The 18526-nt window shown below is 43.7% G+C and overlaps 1 protein-coding gene across 3 annotated transcripts in view; it reads left to right on the top strand.

The window, feature by feature from the left end:
• Positions 1-18526, top strand: part of CACNA2D2 (calcium voltage-gated channel auxiliary subunit alpha2delta 2) — a 523930-nt gene that overhangs the window by 260120 nt on the left and 245284 nt on the right. The gene's annotated exons all lie outside the window — the stretch shown is intronic.

The following is an 18526-nucleotide window of genomic DNA, read 5'->3' as shown; positions in this document are numbered from 1 at the left end:
GGGGGCGTGGCACACGTCCTGGGGGCATGGCGCGTCGCCCGCTGGAGTGTGGCGTGAGTCCTGGAGGCGTAGCACGCCACCTGTGGAGGCATGGTGCCCAACGCAGGCAGGGGGGCAGCCACAATGGCACCCCACCGGGATTGAGTTGCCGGGGCAGTGTGCTCTCCCCGCACTCCTCTTCCTCCACCAGTGGCTGCATTGCATTGCCCACACTACTGCACTGCAAGGGAAGGCCTCCTCTAGGCCAAGAGGCACTCTTGGAAGATGCAAGGGAGAGTTTGCTTTCTCTTGAAACTATCTGAACTGCTCATCTGAACTGCTCACCTTACACTTGGAGAAATACCGTACTAGTGAAGCATCTGAGAGTGGACAATTTTAGGTCATGTGGGTGGTTTAACTGTTTAATTTTAAACTTGAACTGTGAGATTACATCAGTATTTACACCATAATCCCAAATGCAATTGACACAATCCAACCGCTTGTAATTCCCAGTGAAGTAAGTGGCCCCGTTCAAATGTCACACTAAACCAGAACTTGCTTCATACTTACGGGACTGCCTCTCCTGGTACGTCCCACAGAGGACCCTAAGGTCCACGAATAATAATAGCTTAAGGGTCTGGGGCCTTAAAGAAGCCAGATTAGCCTCCACCAGGGCCAGGGCCTTTTCAGTGATGGCTCCGACCTGGTGGAATGCTCTGTCCCATGAGACTAGGGCCCTGCAAGACTTGATCTCCTCCCGCAGGGCCTGTAAGACAGAGCTATTCCGCCTGGCCTTCAACTTAGCCTGATCCTTTTTTCCTTTTCCCTTCCCCTTTTTCTTTGAATAAACCCTTACTGAGACCCCACATTAATTTTCTTCCCTGGTCTTCCCTTGCTGGCCCTAGCAGGACTAATCTGGCCAGTTAGCCCTGGTGATGCCACATTTATGTTGTATTTATGCTGTTTTTAAAGTAGTTTTTAATCAATGGTTTTATGTTTGTTGTTAGTTGCCCTGAGCCCAGTTTTGATCGGGAAGGGCGGGGTATAAATTATTATTATTATTATTATTATTATTATTATTATTATTATTAGCGTGAAGATCACAGTCACTTTGCTCCTCCCCTGGTCCTGCAGCTCTTGTGCTTTCCAAGCTCAGCCATAGTTTACCTTAGCATTACGTAGAAACATGGGCTTGTGATTTGTCTTGCTTGAGTCCAGACAAACCATGAGCTGTAACCAAGGTTTGTTCTTGGTTTGCCATTTATGGTCTGTATGGAGTGAAACAAACCATGAGCCCAGGCTTAGGTGTAGCAGGAAGCCAAGCAATGGTTTAGCCCCGGGTTGAATGACAGCGACAGGACTGGGGGAGTAATGCAGCGGCTGTGATCTTCGCTCCAGAAACCCACATGTTTACTTGTGGTTCACATGCAAAGTGGGACAGTGCTAGAGATTTGAGCACACACTTAATTCTCCTGTTGAAATCAGTGGAACCTAAGTTTGCATGATGTGCATAGGACTGAGTTGTCCTTTTGTAATATTCATGCTTTTCCCTCCAGTAACCCATGCATGAGGATGAGATAGCTAGGTGCACTGACTCACATTCCATGCCGTTGCTGCCAGGGCAATTCCTTAACAGAAATTACTGTTGCTTTAGAGTGGGTGAAAGGTTAAACAGGCTGTGGAGCAGAAACGCATTGTGCTTCAACAATAATCAGCTCTTCATGGCACCGTCTGAAATTTTTGCAACAAGGCTTCGTAACAGAAGTGCCCCCCTAAACTTAAAACTCAGCAATGTGGAACACTTTCCATTTGAATGTGATCTTTCTATTTACTGAGGGAGAGCAGAGGTGAGTGCAACACTTTGCGAAAGGTAGAGTGCTGACTGATGCCTGTTCCCTTCCAACTGCCTGCCTCCCAGAACAGGTGGGCTTTGAGGAAAAGAGTGTCTGGTGGTGCTTGTTAAGTTGCATAAGTTATAAAATCTCCCTGGCAGCCTATTTTTTTTTAAAAAAAGGGCCATTTGTGGAAAATTACCCAGAAATAGCAAGATGGGTAATGAAAACCTTTTTGCAGTGCTTGCCCGCCCATAACAAATGAAATGTGCCAGGAGTAGGTTAGAGCAACAATTGATGAAAGGAGGGAGGGTGGAGGTAGGAGACACACAGGGTGTGGCTGCTAGCATACAAATGGCAGCGCACAGGCACTGCTAGATCCCCATTAGCAAAAGTAATAACTGTAATAAACAAAGGAGCAGGTGTGGCCAGGAGGAGCAGGAAACTAGATTAGCACTTGCCAACAAGCGAAGCTGCCACTCAGCCACTGAGCATGAATAAAGGGCTCCTCTGGACATCCCATTCTACTTCTGCTCAGTAGCAGAAGGAGAGCTATGACCCAAGAGTTAGAAGCAGTGCTCTAAGGGGCAAAGAGCATTTAAGTATTTTGTAATGAGAGCTCAGGTACAGCAGCAGCCACCCCTAAGCTTTTAGCTCACAGTCGGCTCCCGTGCAAACCTTTGACTGGACTCTCATTAGAAGGCAGGCTTCCAGCCTTAGAGGCATGGGGAGCAGGATTGGGTGGAAGCTTAGCACCATTGTTCTGCATGCTCTTTGCCATTAGAACATGTGGAGCCACCAAGTGCAAAGCAGGGCTACTTCAGAGAGGGTAGCCCTTGCATGCTCCTGTTGTGTATCTGGACTGGGTGAGATGGCATGTCAGCCTCTCTTTTCTTGTACACACACACACACAGAGAGAGAGAGAGAGAGAGAGAGAGAGAGAGAGAGAGGGAGAGAGCATACATGCATTTATACATACTGCCCTAGACTCTTTGGAGGACTCCCTGTGTGCAACAGTGGTTCCTCTGAACATGAGCAAGGTGCCTTTTTCTTCCCCTCTGTTCTTTTCACCACTCCATGAGAGTCTCATTTATTTATTTTTTAAATATTATAACTACTATTGCTTATGTGTACTCCAGTAAATTTGGCTAGGCATCCCTTCAATAATCTATGTGGCTAACTGGTGTACAGCCCAAGCCCGTGCAGGGAATGCAGTCTTGTGAGTGGCTAAGCAGTGTTGCGAATTATAAGACGTTAGCTTCTTGGTCTCATCCCAGTTCTTCTTCAGCTTATCTGCTTTTCAAAAATTCCCATTTGTATTGATTCAGACGGTTGGCTTTGTTGTGAATCTCCCTTCTCTGTTGGGTTACTGCATTTATTTCTAGCCCTGGAAGATTTCATACCTAAACATGGAGACATTATGGTTGACAGAAAATCTATTCCAGAAATGTCTGAAAGGCAGGAAGTTATTATTTATCTTCTCTGGGGTCTTGTGTTTCTGGACACCATGTGTTTGTTCACAGGAAGATACTAAATGTAGTTATATTAATATAGCCTCTTCAGCAACAGATGACCTCCAGTGACAAAGAAGAGTTTGGATTTGATATCCCGCTTTTCACTACCCGAAGGAGTCTCAAAGCGGCTAACATTCTCCTTTCCCTTCCTCCCCCACAACAAACACTCTGTGAGGTGAGTGGGGCTGAGAGACTTCAGAGAAGTGTGACTAGCCCAAGGTCACCCAGCAGCTGCATGTGGAGGAGCGGAGACGCGAACCCGGTTCCCCAGATTACGAGTCTACCGTTCTTAACCACTACACCACACTGGCTCTCTCTAAGATTCACAACTCATCATAACACACACCCATTTTCAATATTATAGAAATATTCTGGATCCCACTGTTCCCAAAGTAGATTCCAGGGACAGAGTGCAAAGCTGTCAGCATTTGCAGTTTCAGGGAGAAAACCTAAGCAGGTGTGAATTGAGCATATGAAAATTCATTGGTGTGTGGATAGTCACTTGCTCCTTCATAAAATGGTGCCATGTAGAAGGACAGCCAGTATTGGAAATTGGTGCTAAAATAGAGTTGCACTTAAAAAAAAAAGGACCCAGAGGAAGTCAAGCACCTTTGATTCCCATTTATTTCAACACAGAGAGAGAGAAATGCTTATATTTGGCCAGTGTAAACCTGTAAGTGGCAGTTCCCAAGATTAGCTGTTTCTTTCCACACCTGGAGACAATATAGGCTTAGCTTCATACATGTTTTATATGGGTATATATTTATATTTTGCTTCCTAAAATACTACCAAGTAGTTATGTCTTTATATATCTCACAGTTTACCCCCATTGCACGCTGCCATGCTTACAGCCTCCTTGCAGAACCAGGTGGCCAGCATTATACACATTATAAATACCATATAATCAACAGATGAGAATCAACAGAGAAATACGTGTGGTACTGGTGAGGATAAGACAGCTATGAAGAATGCACTGTAGCGATCTACATGCCTGAGCATTGTGAGAGGGGTGAAATGGGAACAATTTGAAATTGTGATGCTTGGATTTATCATACACAGGGCAGCCTTTGAAAATCCATTTATGCTGAAGCGCTAACCGTACTCAGAAGTTACTACTTCGTGCAGCAGGAGAAAGCATGAAAAAAACGAATCAGACCTTTGATTCTGTATCACAGATGCAAAGCACAGCACCTGAGACTAGCTCTTTGCCACCTGTACCCGTCTGCTGCTCTGTTCTCAAATACGTTCTCATGTTTAAAACGGGGATCTGTAGTGCTCTGTGTCTTTGTATTCTCTCTATTCTGTAGGGGATGAAAGTTAAGATACAGTGGTGAGAAAGGATTTTGTCGTTCCTGTTCCTGTTTCTTCTTTCTTTAGTTCTTTTCTTTATTCCTTGTAGATTAATTTGTTCTTTTAATTGTATTGTGAAAACGTCAATAATTTTTCCTAAAGTAATAATGAGGTAAAAATAGCATTTTGAACTGCTCCTTGTCCCTGTTAGATTTTTGCCCATCTGCAGGGCTGGCCCAAGACTACCTGAGTCAAAGGACAAACCTGCACATGTCTGTCCCCCATTCCACATATGGAAACCAAGCAGACTAGCCGCTGAACCTCACTTCAGTGTGATGGGACAGCATTCTTCATCACATCTGAAGGCAGCTGGCTAGTTTAGGGGGTGAAGGTCACGTCAAATAGCACTCATAGTGCTGCCCTCCAACTCCTTGCTGCTGCCTCCTGCCAGTGTGGTGTAGTGGTTAGAAGTGGTAGACTCGTAATCTGGGGAACCAGGTTCGTGTCTCCATTCCTCCACATGCAGCTGCTGGGTGACCTTGGGCTAGTCACACTTCTTTGAAGTCTCTCAGCCCCACTCACCTCACAGAGTGTTTTGTTGTGAGGGAGGAAGGAAGAGGGGAATGTTAGGCACTTTGAGACTCCTTCGGGTAGTGATAAGGCGGGATATCAAATCCAAACTCCTCTTCTTCTTCTTCTTCTTCTTCTTCTTCTTCTTCTTCTTCTTCTTCTTCTCTGTCCTCTGCTGCTTTCCACTTGACTTGGATATGAAGTTGAAGGGACAGCTAGGTGGTTGCATGTTTTCTCTCCAGACACCCATGCACAACACACAGTTGTTACAGGAAAAACACCCAACAGCAGGGATGGGGATAAAATGGTGGTTCCAAATAATCACCAAACAGTAGGAGGTACAACCCCACTCTGGTGTTAGCACAGGTACGTCCTGTACACAAGTAATGCATGAATAGGCAGCTTGTGGTCCCCTGTTGAAAGCTGAGCCCCAGCTTACATCTGCATTGGAATTGTTTTAATTGTTTTATTATTTGTGTGTTTGCTCTCTGAGGCTCCGTTTGGGAAGGGCGAGAAATAAATTTAAATAGTAATAGCGATTTCTTAATTTTGCTGCTGATACCTCAGATAAATGCTCCAAGTCTATCCCACATGCAACAGAATGATAAGTGCTGGGCCAAAGAAGATAAAGTGCTTTTCCCCAGTTCTATGAGCAGGTCATCTAATCTTTTCCCATATGTTCTACATTTTCTCTTGCAATTTGTCAGTCACACTCTTCTACTCCAGGAGATCAGAATTTGAAGGGAACAACCAATGAAAAGAGAAATATTTCTGTACTTATCTTAGGAAAAATGTGACCTCCAGATAAGCCTCACAAGCATGAAATGCACTGCTAGATCAAGACATCTTGCTTGACATTGGTATTTTCCCCTATGGGATAATATAAGGTCCATTCTGGAAGACAGATATTTTTAGAATATGGGAAATTTCTTGGGCAGATGTCATTCCTTATCCATGTTTAAAGTCAGGTACCCTGCAGATGCACACACACGGCCATCTGCAAGGCAACCGTTTCTATTCCAAGGGACAGAGTATTGCCATCATGGAATGTCACAGCCCTCACACACCCACTCCCTGTTCATATCTTATACATAGCAGCGGCACATTTATGAACTCAAATTCCAGGCTCCTTCAGTGTCAGCTATTATCTAATCAGGTAATAAGCGTTTCTTCAGATCTTCCAAACAGCCACACCAAGAGCGTAAGCAAGATAGTGTTTTGTTTGCAAGTCAGCTAAAAACAAGAGAGCACTTTTTATTTTACTTTTCATTGGAAATAACCAATGCTATTTTTTCTAGAAAAAGAGGTGCTGGAACTCACCATGAATACATCCCTCGTTTTCTTGGAAGGGCAATGGTGCTCACCTGGGAGGTGCCAGAACTGAGTTCTGGCTGAAAGAAGACCTGGGAATAACATATATGCGATCTAACCCCCATTTCACTAGTACTTTACAGAACAATCTCTATACATGTCCACTTTACTCTCAGGAAAGTTCTGTGGGTCTTATTCCCGTGAATGTAGCTAAGAAGTGGTCTTAATCTTATTATTATTATTATTATTATTATTATTATTATTATTATTATTATTACTATTATTATTAATAGAGTTATTATCTGTATTGTGTTTTGCAGCGCCATTACCAGAGCAAATGAGCTCTATTTTTTCATTTCGTTTTTTATTCTGATGCTAAAAACAGGATACATTACCACTGTGCCTTCAGATTGAGGCCAGGAAGATCACAGACCTTTAATATCATAATATGCAGTGTTTTGGGGGTGCCAGTAGTCACAAATTTCAGCTTGAAGCCCAAGTAGCATGAGAAGACTTTCATGCATAGAACCACTCCGCTGCTTGCATAAAGTGGCTCTGTCCAATTTTCAGTTATTCCCTCCTGCCCCACCCTGCGCCACATCCCCTTTCTTGCTGTTCTGGTGCTTTGGAGAGACTTTTAAGGGTTTCAGGGGTGCGCAAGCTCCTTTTCATCTCTCACTCCTTGGGAGCCGAGCCAACATAAATATGTGGCAAAGAAATACAAATCCAGATCTAAAAATCTACATTCTTCTTAAACTCAGCTCCCGCCATGCAAAAGAGAGAGTTATTGACAAACAAGTTAGTGCCTTGAAAGAAAAATGCGGCAGTGTTTTGTGAAGCTGCATCCTTGATCAATACTCAGCCATGGCTCAACCTGCTGTCTAGTGGATTTCATATGAGGGCTGCATGCATAATATGAGCCCTAGGATCAGCTGTCTCAGAGATTAGCACAGGACAAGACTGTAGGTTGCTTTACAGTGTTTACTGGTGATTTATGTTCCCTATGTGTACAGAAGGGGGTTGTCCCTCTTGCTTCTGATTGATATTATTTTTTTATTTAGTTGTACTTACTATTGATCATTTTGGTTTTCTACAAGTATTTTCTTTTGGGTCAGGGCTGGAATGCCCATGCACGACCCTCTCAGATGCTGAAATCAAAGGATTGTGATCTATTGGACAGAGAATGCTTCCAGAAGCAACAGGAGGTGGCATGAATTCAGGGGGCTTATCATTTTCTCTCTGTCTAGTGATTTGGGGACAGAAGGGGGGGGGGGAATTGAATGGCAAGAAGAGAAGAGCAACCAAAGCAACAGGTCCGCTCCAAAGTTAACTCAATTTCTTTTGTCTAAAACTTGTTTTCCAAACGGCTTCCTCTCACCATGTCTAAATGAAGTGATGGAAGCCTTCAGCACCTGCTCCTAAGAGAGATTTCAGGAATCTGTAGCACCATCCTTCTGTTAGAGAACTTTTGAAGAGTTTTCTATGGCCTCATCTTGATTTAATCATGACAAATTTTGCTATGCTTCATTCTGCCAGTCTCTTAAGGAGTTTTCCTTCCTCTTTGAGAAATGGGAGTGGAAACCGAAGCTTTTGTTCACCCTGTGAGGTGGAAAACAAACATTTATTTGTGCACTATCACTGTCCTTTCCTTATTCTGTGATAATATCAGGACAAAACTGTCTTCCTTTTGCCCATGGTAAGGTATTGTCAGCAGCTTCTGCACCTGTATGTAGAGCCCCTGTGTACAGTATGTAGAGCCATTGGACTGCAAGTTACAGTTCATCAAGTGACCATACCGACTGACTCCACTCAGTCAGGCTGACTATTGGATCCTTCTGGGCAGGAAGAATATAAAGAGCTTCTTGTTCTAGCAGGTTGAGCAGCAAGGTCTTCCTGAGCTCTGGTAGCTTTGCTTCAGTGCTGCCTCCTGGTTTGGCCTCTGGTCCTGACTTGCTCTTTGACTCTGCCTTTTAGTTAGCCTTTTGCTCCTGGCTAATATCATGTGCCCTAGCTCCTGACTTAACTTCATCCTGCTGCTCATGATCAAGCTCTGACAAATATATAGAATCATAGAATCATAGAGTTGGAAGAGACCACAAGGGCCATCCAGTCCAACCCCCTGTCAAACAGGAAACACCATCAAAGCATTCCTGACAGATGGCTGTCAAGCCTCTGCTTAAAGACCTCCAAAGAAGGAGACTCCACCACACTCCTTGGCAGCAAATTCCACTGTCGAACAGCTCTCACTGTCAGGAAGTTCCTCCGAATGTCTAGGTGGAATCTTCTTTCTTGTAGTTTGAATCCATTGCTCCGTGTTCGCTTCTCTGGAGCAGCAGAAAACAACCTTTCACCCTCCTCTATATGACATCCTTTTATATATTTGAACATGGTTATCATATCACCCCTTAACCTTCTCTTCTCCAGGCTAAACATACCCAGCTCCCTAAGCCGTTCCTCATAAGGCATTGTTTCCAGGCCTTTGACCATTTTGGTTGCCCTCTTCTGGACACGTTCCAGCTTGTCAGTATCCTTCTTGAACTGTGGTGCCCAGAACTGGACACAGTATTCCAGGTGAGGTCTGACCAGAGCAGAATATAGTGGTACTATTACTTCCCTTGATCTAGACGCTATACTCCTATTGATGCAGCCCAGAATTGCATTGGCTTTTTTAGCTGCTGCATCACACTGTTGACTCATGTCAAGTTTGTGGTCTACCAAGGCTCCTAGATCCTTTTCACATGTACTGCTCTCAAGCCAGGTGTCACCCATCCTGTATTTGTGCCTTTCATTTTTTTTTTTTGCCCAAGTGTAATACTTTACATTTCTCCTTGTTAAAATTCATCTTGTTTCATATTGAGGAGATGCCATTATTTCCTTAGCTGGTGGGGCTCCACCTATTTGGAATGCTGTGTGGAACATACTCGGACGAGCATTATTCTGAGAACCTGGTGCCCATGATATCACTGATAAGTGATACCACTCGATTCTGTTATAAGAGCATCTTCTCTCTTACCTTCAACTCCCTTCTTGTTTTCCGCGGTAAGCCAGATATTTCAGGACACAGACATCCAGCCTGAAGCCATATCTGTGCTGCTTTCTCTCAGTGCTTGAGGACATTTAAAATAATAAAAGTTACTGGGACCTTCAGAATGCAATTTGGCAAGGAGTGGTGGTTTTTCAGGAGAGGAATTCTAGGGGATTACCAGCCATCTTGGCAAGCCACCCCAGCCTCTCCAGAGAGGGTTTTATATATGGATTATGGGCCAGACTAGCAAATAATGCCAAAGGCATATTATTAGTTATAGTCCCTCATAACACCTGGTAATGCCTTCTCTGGAGGACCTCCTGCATTATACCAGAAGGGTCGATAATCCGTCCATAATGATCTCTTGTGTGAGATAGTTGCTGTTGTTTTATACTGGAAATCATCTTGGTTGTTTCATTGAAAGAGGAACTTGCCTCCTTGCCAAGAACACCATGCTTTATCTCATTTAAGCACAAATCAATTATCCAGCCACTTGTTTAATTAATTTTCTTACCAGCCACTTTCCCTGAAAAGGGAAGAGACAGAAGGCACCCCTGTCCCCTTGATCCTAGGAGGGATGAAGGTCACTTCAAAGTAATTGGGGTTAATATTTTATTTGTGGCCTTGCATTGCTGCTGTCATGGAACGTGTGATGTCTCAGATGGAAGATAATGGTCAGATCCATAAACATATGTGAATGTTTTAAAGGTCCACTGATTTAAATTGTACTTTGTAACTTTATGGCAGGAGCTCTGTCTCCAGAGGGACTGTCTTGCAGTTTGGTTTTCAGCTAGAAAAGAGAAACCCCTTTATTCATACCCAGTAGAAGGGGTGACACACACAGCGTAAGCTTTTACCATCAAATGTACCTCTGTATGAAAGTATTCACTTTTAAAAGTAACTTCTAATACAAAGTGATGAACTGTCCTCTTTGGCAGCCCAATTCTTTAGAACTACAGGACCCTAAAGAACAGCAGATAATGCCCACTGACACTGTAGTCTAACCTCCGATGTCAAACAAGCTTTTCCATCTCTTACAGATATTGCTATGTTCATTCACTTCACTAGTTTGTAATGGCAATAGACACAGGTCCTGCTATGCAAACATAATATGTTCCCGAGATATGGTTTGTAAGGTGAGTGTTTGCATGGTGAACTGACCATTTCAGTTATTTCCTATGGGGGAAATCCCAATGTGTTATCAACCAAGAAGAAATGATTAAAAAATCCATCTCCCTCCCTCCCTCCCTCTCTCTCTCTCTCTCTCTCTCAAAATGTTGTTCCTTAGAGCTGTTATGTTATTTTCACTGAGATTGCATTTGATTGGAGTAGCTGCTCAAGATCGGGTGGAAATTTATTAACTCAGGTTCATTTGGGAGTGTGGTGCAGTGGTTAGAGTGTCAGACTAGGGCCTGTGACACCGGGGTTCAAATCCCCACTCAGCCATGAAGCTCACAGGGTGGCCTTGGGCCAGTCACTGCCTCTCAGCCTAACCTACCTCACAGGGTTTGTTGTGGGGATAAAACGAGGGGGAGAACCATGGATGCCACCTTGAGTTTCTTGGAGAAAAAGGTGGGATAGAAATGCAATGAATAAGATATAAAAATAAAAGATACCTGCTACTCTTGTGTGCAGAGAAGCTGCTCGTGAAGGAGCAGAACTCGTGAAGGAGCAGATCCTCCCACAGATCTGATTCTTTGCCTCTGAAAAACATTGTGTATGCATGCTGACAATGCTATATAGATAAATAAATAAATGGAGGGCCAGCTTAATACACTCTTATCTTTGATCAATGGAATAATGTACACAAGTTGGGTTACTGCAGAGCAGAGTGGGAAGGGTTTTTCTACACCACTTGACAAGCACGAGCCCTATTATGACTAGCCAATTGCTGGTTTTCTTGTGACTCTCACTTTTGTCTAGAAAATCCTTGTACAGCCCAACCCTATACATACATATTCAGAAGTAAGCCCCATTGAGTTCAGTAGGACTTTTTTCCATGCAAGTATTTCAAGTTTCAAATACTTAAGTGAACATATGATTGCAGCCTTATCCTTTTCAGCCACTGCTAAAAGAAAGGAAGGGAGGAGGCAGAGGCAGAACAAACAGGCAACTTGGCTTTCAGTGTTGCAGAACAGCATCCCATTAAGACATTTATTACTTTCCTTACCAAGTTTTCCCACAAGGGTGACCAAACTGAAACGTGCCTCTCACTTTCTTATAGCCCAGCTGAAATGATTACCAGTCAATGCTTGAACTCCGCAGTGAAGCAAAGAAATGAGTATCGTGTAATCTCATATGGGACTGTAGGGGCAGTTCCTCTTCAGGGGAAGGGTAGTTTGTATTGCAAATTAAAGCAGGGGCATGCAGAAAATTGTAACTGGCTAGATTTGGCACGTATTTTGATAGGCAGTTAAGATAATGTTCCAGATGTATGAACTAACTAGACTAACCAGGTAATCAGCTATGTGTGGCATCTGGTTAGGTGGTATGGAGACAGGTGCAAAGCCTTTGCTACTGGGTAGCATTTTGCAATAGGAGGCTTGACACTGTCGGCTTCACTTGGCAGCAGTGGAGTCAGGAATGGGTGATGATGTCATCAACCCATGCTGTGTACTTCTGGCCATTGGCTATGAGTATGCCTGCACAGTGCTGCTTTATCCTCTCAGCTGCCACTATACAACACATTCCTAAGACCATGAGATCCCCCTCCCTCTTGATTGCCACTTGGTGGTGGTGGAAGCCTCATTCTGCCCTCTGTCCCACCTCCCCAGCCACTACTTGCATACGTCGATGGATTAAGGAACATTGAATGAGTTAATGTGTGAACTAAAGATAGCAGGAATACCATAACTCCACCTGATAAATAAATGCAATGTATGGCCCAAGGGGAGATAACTTACCTTTTGTAATATGTTACTGTTCATGCCTAACTCTGGTTTGTGGCAGGCCATGTGCAGTGAAGGCCCACCATCTTGTCATGTAGGTGCACACAGACATTTCTCCTTTTATTCACTTCTCCTTTCGCTTCCCTGTTGTTTGTCTTAGTTCTAGGAACTTAGCTTCTTCCATTTGTCAAAGCCTGAGTTCTGAATCAGCGCTGAGATTCTTTAATCCTGGACTTGGAACTCTGAATAGAAAGCTCAAACTGGATTTGCCCAAGTGATGAATGAAATCGAGAAGGTGTGAGAAGAATATTAGAGCAGACAAATAAAATATAGTAACCAGCTGCATGTCCCCCCACCCCCAATCAAGCTTGTCTAAGCTGGCTGCTGACTTTGAAGAACTGGCCACCCTCTGGTCTGTGATTGGCCTTTTCTGATCTGCTGGCTCATGTAAATTTATTGTTCTCAGTCTCTAAATCTCTCCTACTTAGCCTTCAGGGATGCTCTTGGTAAGCGGGGAGGTAGAATTCTGGAGGGAGGTCATGGAATGTGTTGCACATTAGCATACTATTTAGTCATTTCTAATAGCCCCTTGGTTTTTCTTTGATCATTGCAATCAAGATATTTGCTACATGAAGTCTGGACATGACAATTTGCCTGTATGTTGCCATGGAGATAATTAAAGCACCACACACAAACCATCCAAGATGCAGAAGGAGCAATGTGTGAGTCAGACTTACAACGGAACAGTTGACTTCTCAAGAGCTGTTGTAAGAATGGCTAGAGCAGTGATGGCCCACAGCAATCTCCACCTTCATTTCCTCTAAGTGCTAGTGTGACATGTTCTCCAAGGCCAATTCCATATGTGTTTTTGAGCTTCTCTCATTCTGTGGGTCTGCAGGTGTGAAGGGTAGATATGCAGTTTTATAATATATACAGATATATAGATATGCAGGTTTATAAACTGACTGATAGCCATGCTAGAACGTAGATTTGCAATTGCATTTCAAGCTTCCTGTATTCTTCTGTGTCACCTGGGAACATAGCTTTAGCCCTCCACCCACTATTTTCTCCTCCATAGAACAGGAAACTTTTAGAAATGGTTCTTTTCAGTGTTTTAACTTCTCCCCATAAAAATGTGGCTCTTTTGTCATTATTGAGAAGTGAAATGCAGCTCTTTTACTGAATTCCTCTTTCTTCTCCATGTCTGTGGGCATTTTTAATATGGCTGCGTTTTTTTTTACCACCATAGCCAAGAGCAGCTGGCTTCAGTGAAACTGAAACTTGACCATGTGGGATAGATCAGTTGGGACTCTTAATCTCAAGGTTGTGGGTTCAAGTTGGGCAAAACATTCCTGCATTGCAAGAGGTTGGACTAGATGATCCTCGTGATCCCATCCAATGCTACAACTCTATGATTCTATAACACAATATGGGGACATTTTAGTCTATCTCACTAATGTCTCATGCGTGGTTCCCCAAACCTGCGTCTCCAACTGTTTTGAACTGCAACTCCCATCATCCCTAGCTAGCATGACCAGTGGTCAGGGATGATGGGAACTGTAATCCAAAAACAGCTACAGACCCAAGTTTGGGAAACATTGCATGAGCTTATTTTTTAGTTAAAGTTTTACTCCATGCACTAATGCTGTGGGCATTCCATAGAAAAAGGCATGGTTAAATCAGCAGTTTCCTTACTCTAGCCTTCACCAACTGCACCAGGAAACAGAAGCTTGAGGCGGCGGTGGTTTAAAAGAAGGTGGGGTGGATATTGACATGGCTTTCCTACAATTTGTTAATTTCACTGGAGAGCAGTGACAGTGAAGGAAATTGTAGTGTGGTCCTACAGAAAGGGGGCATTGCTCACTGCCAGGTTGTCACCAATCAGGTCACAAGGTAGCTTGCGCTCCCCTGCAGCATGGCCAGTCAAACAGTACCTTCTCCCATGCTAGAAGAAGGGAATATTGTGACAGTTAAAGTGGGGAAAGCATAACATGTGAATTGCGCTAATGCCCATTAAATGAAGTTTAATGAGAAGGTTTCCACTTGCATTCATGTGCTATTTTGGGGAAATATGTGCTGATTGCTTTTTTTTTATTTTTCCTGAGGAAACAAATGTTTGTTTTAAAAATAGTAAACCTAGGGATGGAGCATATAAAGCACTTATCCCCCTGAATTCAAACTCAAAGTGGCATACCACATTGACTATATATATGCAAATTTGAATCAGATCACCGCTTAATGCAGCATTTATTGCCAAAGATTGCGTTTATTTATCTAATGTATTTAGACCATGTTCTTGAATACATATATTTCAAAGGAGCATACAAAGAGTATGATAAAATAGCAAAACAGAATTAAAACAATGGCAAAAGGGCAAATGTAAAGTGGCATAAAAAGCACTGGCTTCAGATATCAGCTGGCCTGCCTACATTTCCAATAACCAAAGCAATCTTCTTGATGAGAAGAGGATCTTTTTTTCCACTGGCCTGTGTAAATTGTTTAGTGGATTCACTGTGTTGGGGGGTGTTTTTTCACACCAAGCTTAGGAAATGCTGGTATTTATCATGGATATCATGTGCCCACAAATGTGTTGGCATCTGCATACAAATATTTTGTCAGTGTGTTTGCTTCCTCCTGGCACATGCTGGCTCTGTTTATATTCAGAGCCATATGGTTATTAGGGATGTATTTTTATGATGTGCCCAAAAGTAGGATAATGTTAACTTCCCCAAGAGGAGAAAATCTGGATTTCTCTGCCTTGGGAATGAGATGTTATTGCAACAGGAAAGGAAAAGGCGTGTGTTTAGGGTAAATTCTACCACTCCTCCAAAGAGGCTGCAAGTGATTTTCCTCTCCTCCTGAAAGTATGACAGTAAAGTATGGTTTCTTGGCTGATCCATGTGCAGTGGATAGCATACCATTGGTACTAGATAAGAACCTAGGAGGAATAGGTGGAGTAGATTCATGTACCTCTTGCAGTATGCTTTGGGTGCTCCCAGTCAAGTGATTAACTGGATTCCTGTACACTCCCCGAAATTGGTATTTCTATATTCCTTTAGAATTGAACTCTGCATATTACCTGTAGTGGAAATGTGGAAGAATTGTACCATAAATGAGAAGGTGTAGGTGGCCTTGTGCAATTAACCCTTCATTTAATACTGATTGACGTGCTTGCAGGAACACTACTGTTCCTGGAAATGACTCTTGGGAGCCGCAGGCCAGGTGAGGGTAGTAACAATCAAGCCAGGTGGAAATAGCTGGGCCATTTAGCCTCATCCCTGGAGCAGCTGAAAACCATAGACTTTGCTTTCAGCCACGAAAGCCAGGGGAGCTTTGATGCACCTATATTGTTGTAGGTGCTGCATAAACTGGCCAGACGGAGATCCACATTGCTGCTACCTACGGGGCTCCCTGCAGCTGGAAGGAGAGATTCAGTTGGCTGTCCGGTATTGTATGCTTTGCGGGGTTACCGTCCATTTTTGTTTGTATCTTTATGAAGAGGGAGGTGTTCTTGGTTGTTTAGTTATTCTGCATGAAGGTTTGTGTATTATTTGTGCATCCTTGTGCAAAACAGGAACTGTTATTAGAACTGGGGTGAGTTGTGTGTGTGTATGTTTTTAAAGTTACGTAAAGGTATAGGGACCCCTGACTGTTAAGTCCCGTCACGGACGACTCTGGGGTTGCGGCGCTCATCTCGCTTTACTGGTCGAGGGAGCCGGTGTACAGCTTCCTGGTCATGTGGCCAGCATGACTAAGCTGCTTCTGGCGAACCAGAGCAGCGCACGGAAATGCCGTTTACCTTCCTGACAAAGTGGTACCTATTTACAGTATCTACTTGCACTTTGACATGCTTTTGAACTGCTAGGTTGGCAGGAGCAGGGACCGAGCAACGGGAGCTCACCCCGTCGCGGGGATTCGAACCACTGACCTTCTGATTGGCAAGCCCTAGGCTTTGTGGTTTAGACCACAGCACCACCCGCGTCCCTTGTTTAAAATTAGTTTGCTCAATAAAATTCAGCGTTTCTCCCCCACTAGTGATCTGTCTTTCCTTCAAAGACCCTTTAACAAAGAACACTTTTGCCTTTGGCAAAAATTACCAAAGGTGCTTCTGTTTAATTCTGCAGTCTCTTTTGTTCTGTCCTTATGCAGTCAGTTCCCTGCACCACACCTTTCTTTAGGACAGCTGCCCTGGAGCAGCGTTTCTTCTTCTTCTTCTTCTTCTTCTTCTTCTTCTTCTTCTTCTTCTTCTTCTTGCAGTCAACCTCCAGTTAAGGAAGCACGGGGGCTGCTTTTCTTCTCTGCCATGAGTTTGGCTGCCTGGCTCCAGTACATCTTGCAGTCTGTGCACGCGGTGCACCTTGAAATGAACTGATTGATCTGCCACACTTTAAAAAGTAATGGTTTAATCATTGTTAGAGCTTAAAAGTAATCCTTTGGCCCTATTGATCATGATAAGATTATTCATGATGAATTCATTTGGCATTAGAATGGCTGTCCTCAAACACCACCTGCAGTCCCCCTTTTCTTGTTTACCAACTGCTGCCTCCCAAGTGAAAGGGAGGGGAAAGAGTGGCAGCTAGGGAGCATAGCAGCTCAGATTGCTGGCAAAGCTGAACTGGGCCATCTCGTTCTAGTCCAGGAGTCAGTAACCTTTTCCAGCTGTGTGCCGGTCCACCGTCCCTCAGACCATGTGGTGGGCCATACTGTGTTTTGGGGAAAAATATATGAACAAATTCCTATGCCCCACAAATAACCCAGAGATGCATTTTAAATAAAAGCACATGTTCTACTCATGTAAAAACACGCCGATTCCTGGACCGTCCATGGGCCAGATTGAGAAGGCCCATGGGCTTTAGGTTGCCTACCCCTGTTCTAGTCCTATTGGGATTGGATTATTAAAAGCCCACCACCCATTACAACCACATTGGAAGGCTTTGCTAAAGAATTATGCTGTTAAGGCTAGCCAGTGTGGTGCAGTGGTTAAGAGCGGCAGACTCGTTATCTGGGGAACCGGGTTCGTGTCTCCGCTCCTCCACATGCAGCTGCTGGGTGACCTTGGGCTAGTCACACTTCTTTGAAGTCTCTCAGCCCCACTCACCTCACAGAGTGTTTGTTCTGGGGGAGGAAGGGAAAGGAGAATGTTAGCCGCTTTGAGACTCCTTCGGGTAGTGAAAAGCGGGGTATCAAATCCAAACTCTTCTTCTTCTACTACTACTATGGTATTGCAAATGAATGGTAAGGCAAAAGAGTAGATGAAATGTGCAGTGTGACTGAGCATTGGAAAGGATCAGTGGAGGTGAGGGCTGGCAGAGACTCAGGACAGACTTTATAGCTGCTCTGAATTTAACCATGGACTACCTTAATTCCTCAGTAAATGACCTGGGCATGCGTAACCTAGATATCCCAGCCACTCAAGAAGCCCTCCCTGGACCCAGAGATTTGTAATAACTACTATCCAGTCCCAAACAACACTTTTCAAAGCTATTGTGGATATTGAGTTTGATGTCTTAATTATGAGAGCTATTCTATTCTTTTGCTTTAATAACATGTTAAAATGTAGCAGGCGCTGAGATCAATGCAATGAATGAAGGGCAGGATTAAAACTGAATGAATAAATAAACAAAACTCTATTCAAATCACTTCCTTTCTGCAGACTTCGGTTCAGCCCCTTCCTTATTATTCCATAACAGAAGAGCACTTAAACAGTAAAGTTAAGAACCAGCTGGCTGCTCTTCCCTATTATCCATACTTAAGACTTATTTCCCCGCCCCACTTTAACAGCTTAATGAGAAGTAAAAATGTAATGGCGAAGGGGTTGGAATCTGCATGTCTTGCATCTTTGACCAAAAATTGCATGCCTGTTGAATATGTGCTTGTTACATAGCTGCCCATAGTCCTCACACATTTTTTCCTTCACCTGCTATTGTAACTTTAACCCAGGCATACGCATAGTCTTGGAATCTTAATGAGGTTGACCAGGAGTGGCGCAATGGTATGGTGAGCTGCAGATGGACGGAAGAGTTGGCAGAAATCAGGCCCGCTCCATGTGAATAGAGGATACCTTAGAATCCAAGCCTATGTATTTACATGCAACAAATCCCCCATATTAAAATATTC

The sequence above is a fragment of the Lacerta agilis genome, chromosome 2 (genome assembly GCF_009819535.1).
Source record: "Lacerta agilis isolate rLacAgi1 chromosome 2, rLacAgi1.pri, whole genome shotgun sequence".
Lineage (NCBI taxonomy): Eukaryota > Metazoa > Chordata > Lepidosauria > Squamata > Lacertidae > Lacerta > Lacerta agilis.
This window is presented reverse-complemented; position numbering and strand designations above follow the sequence as displayed.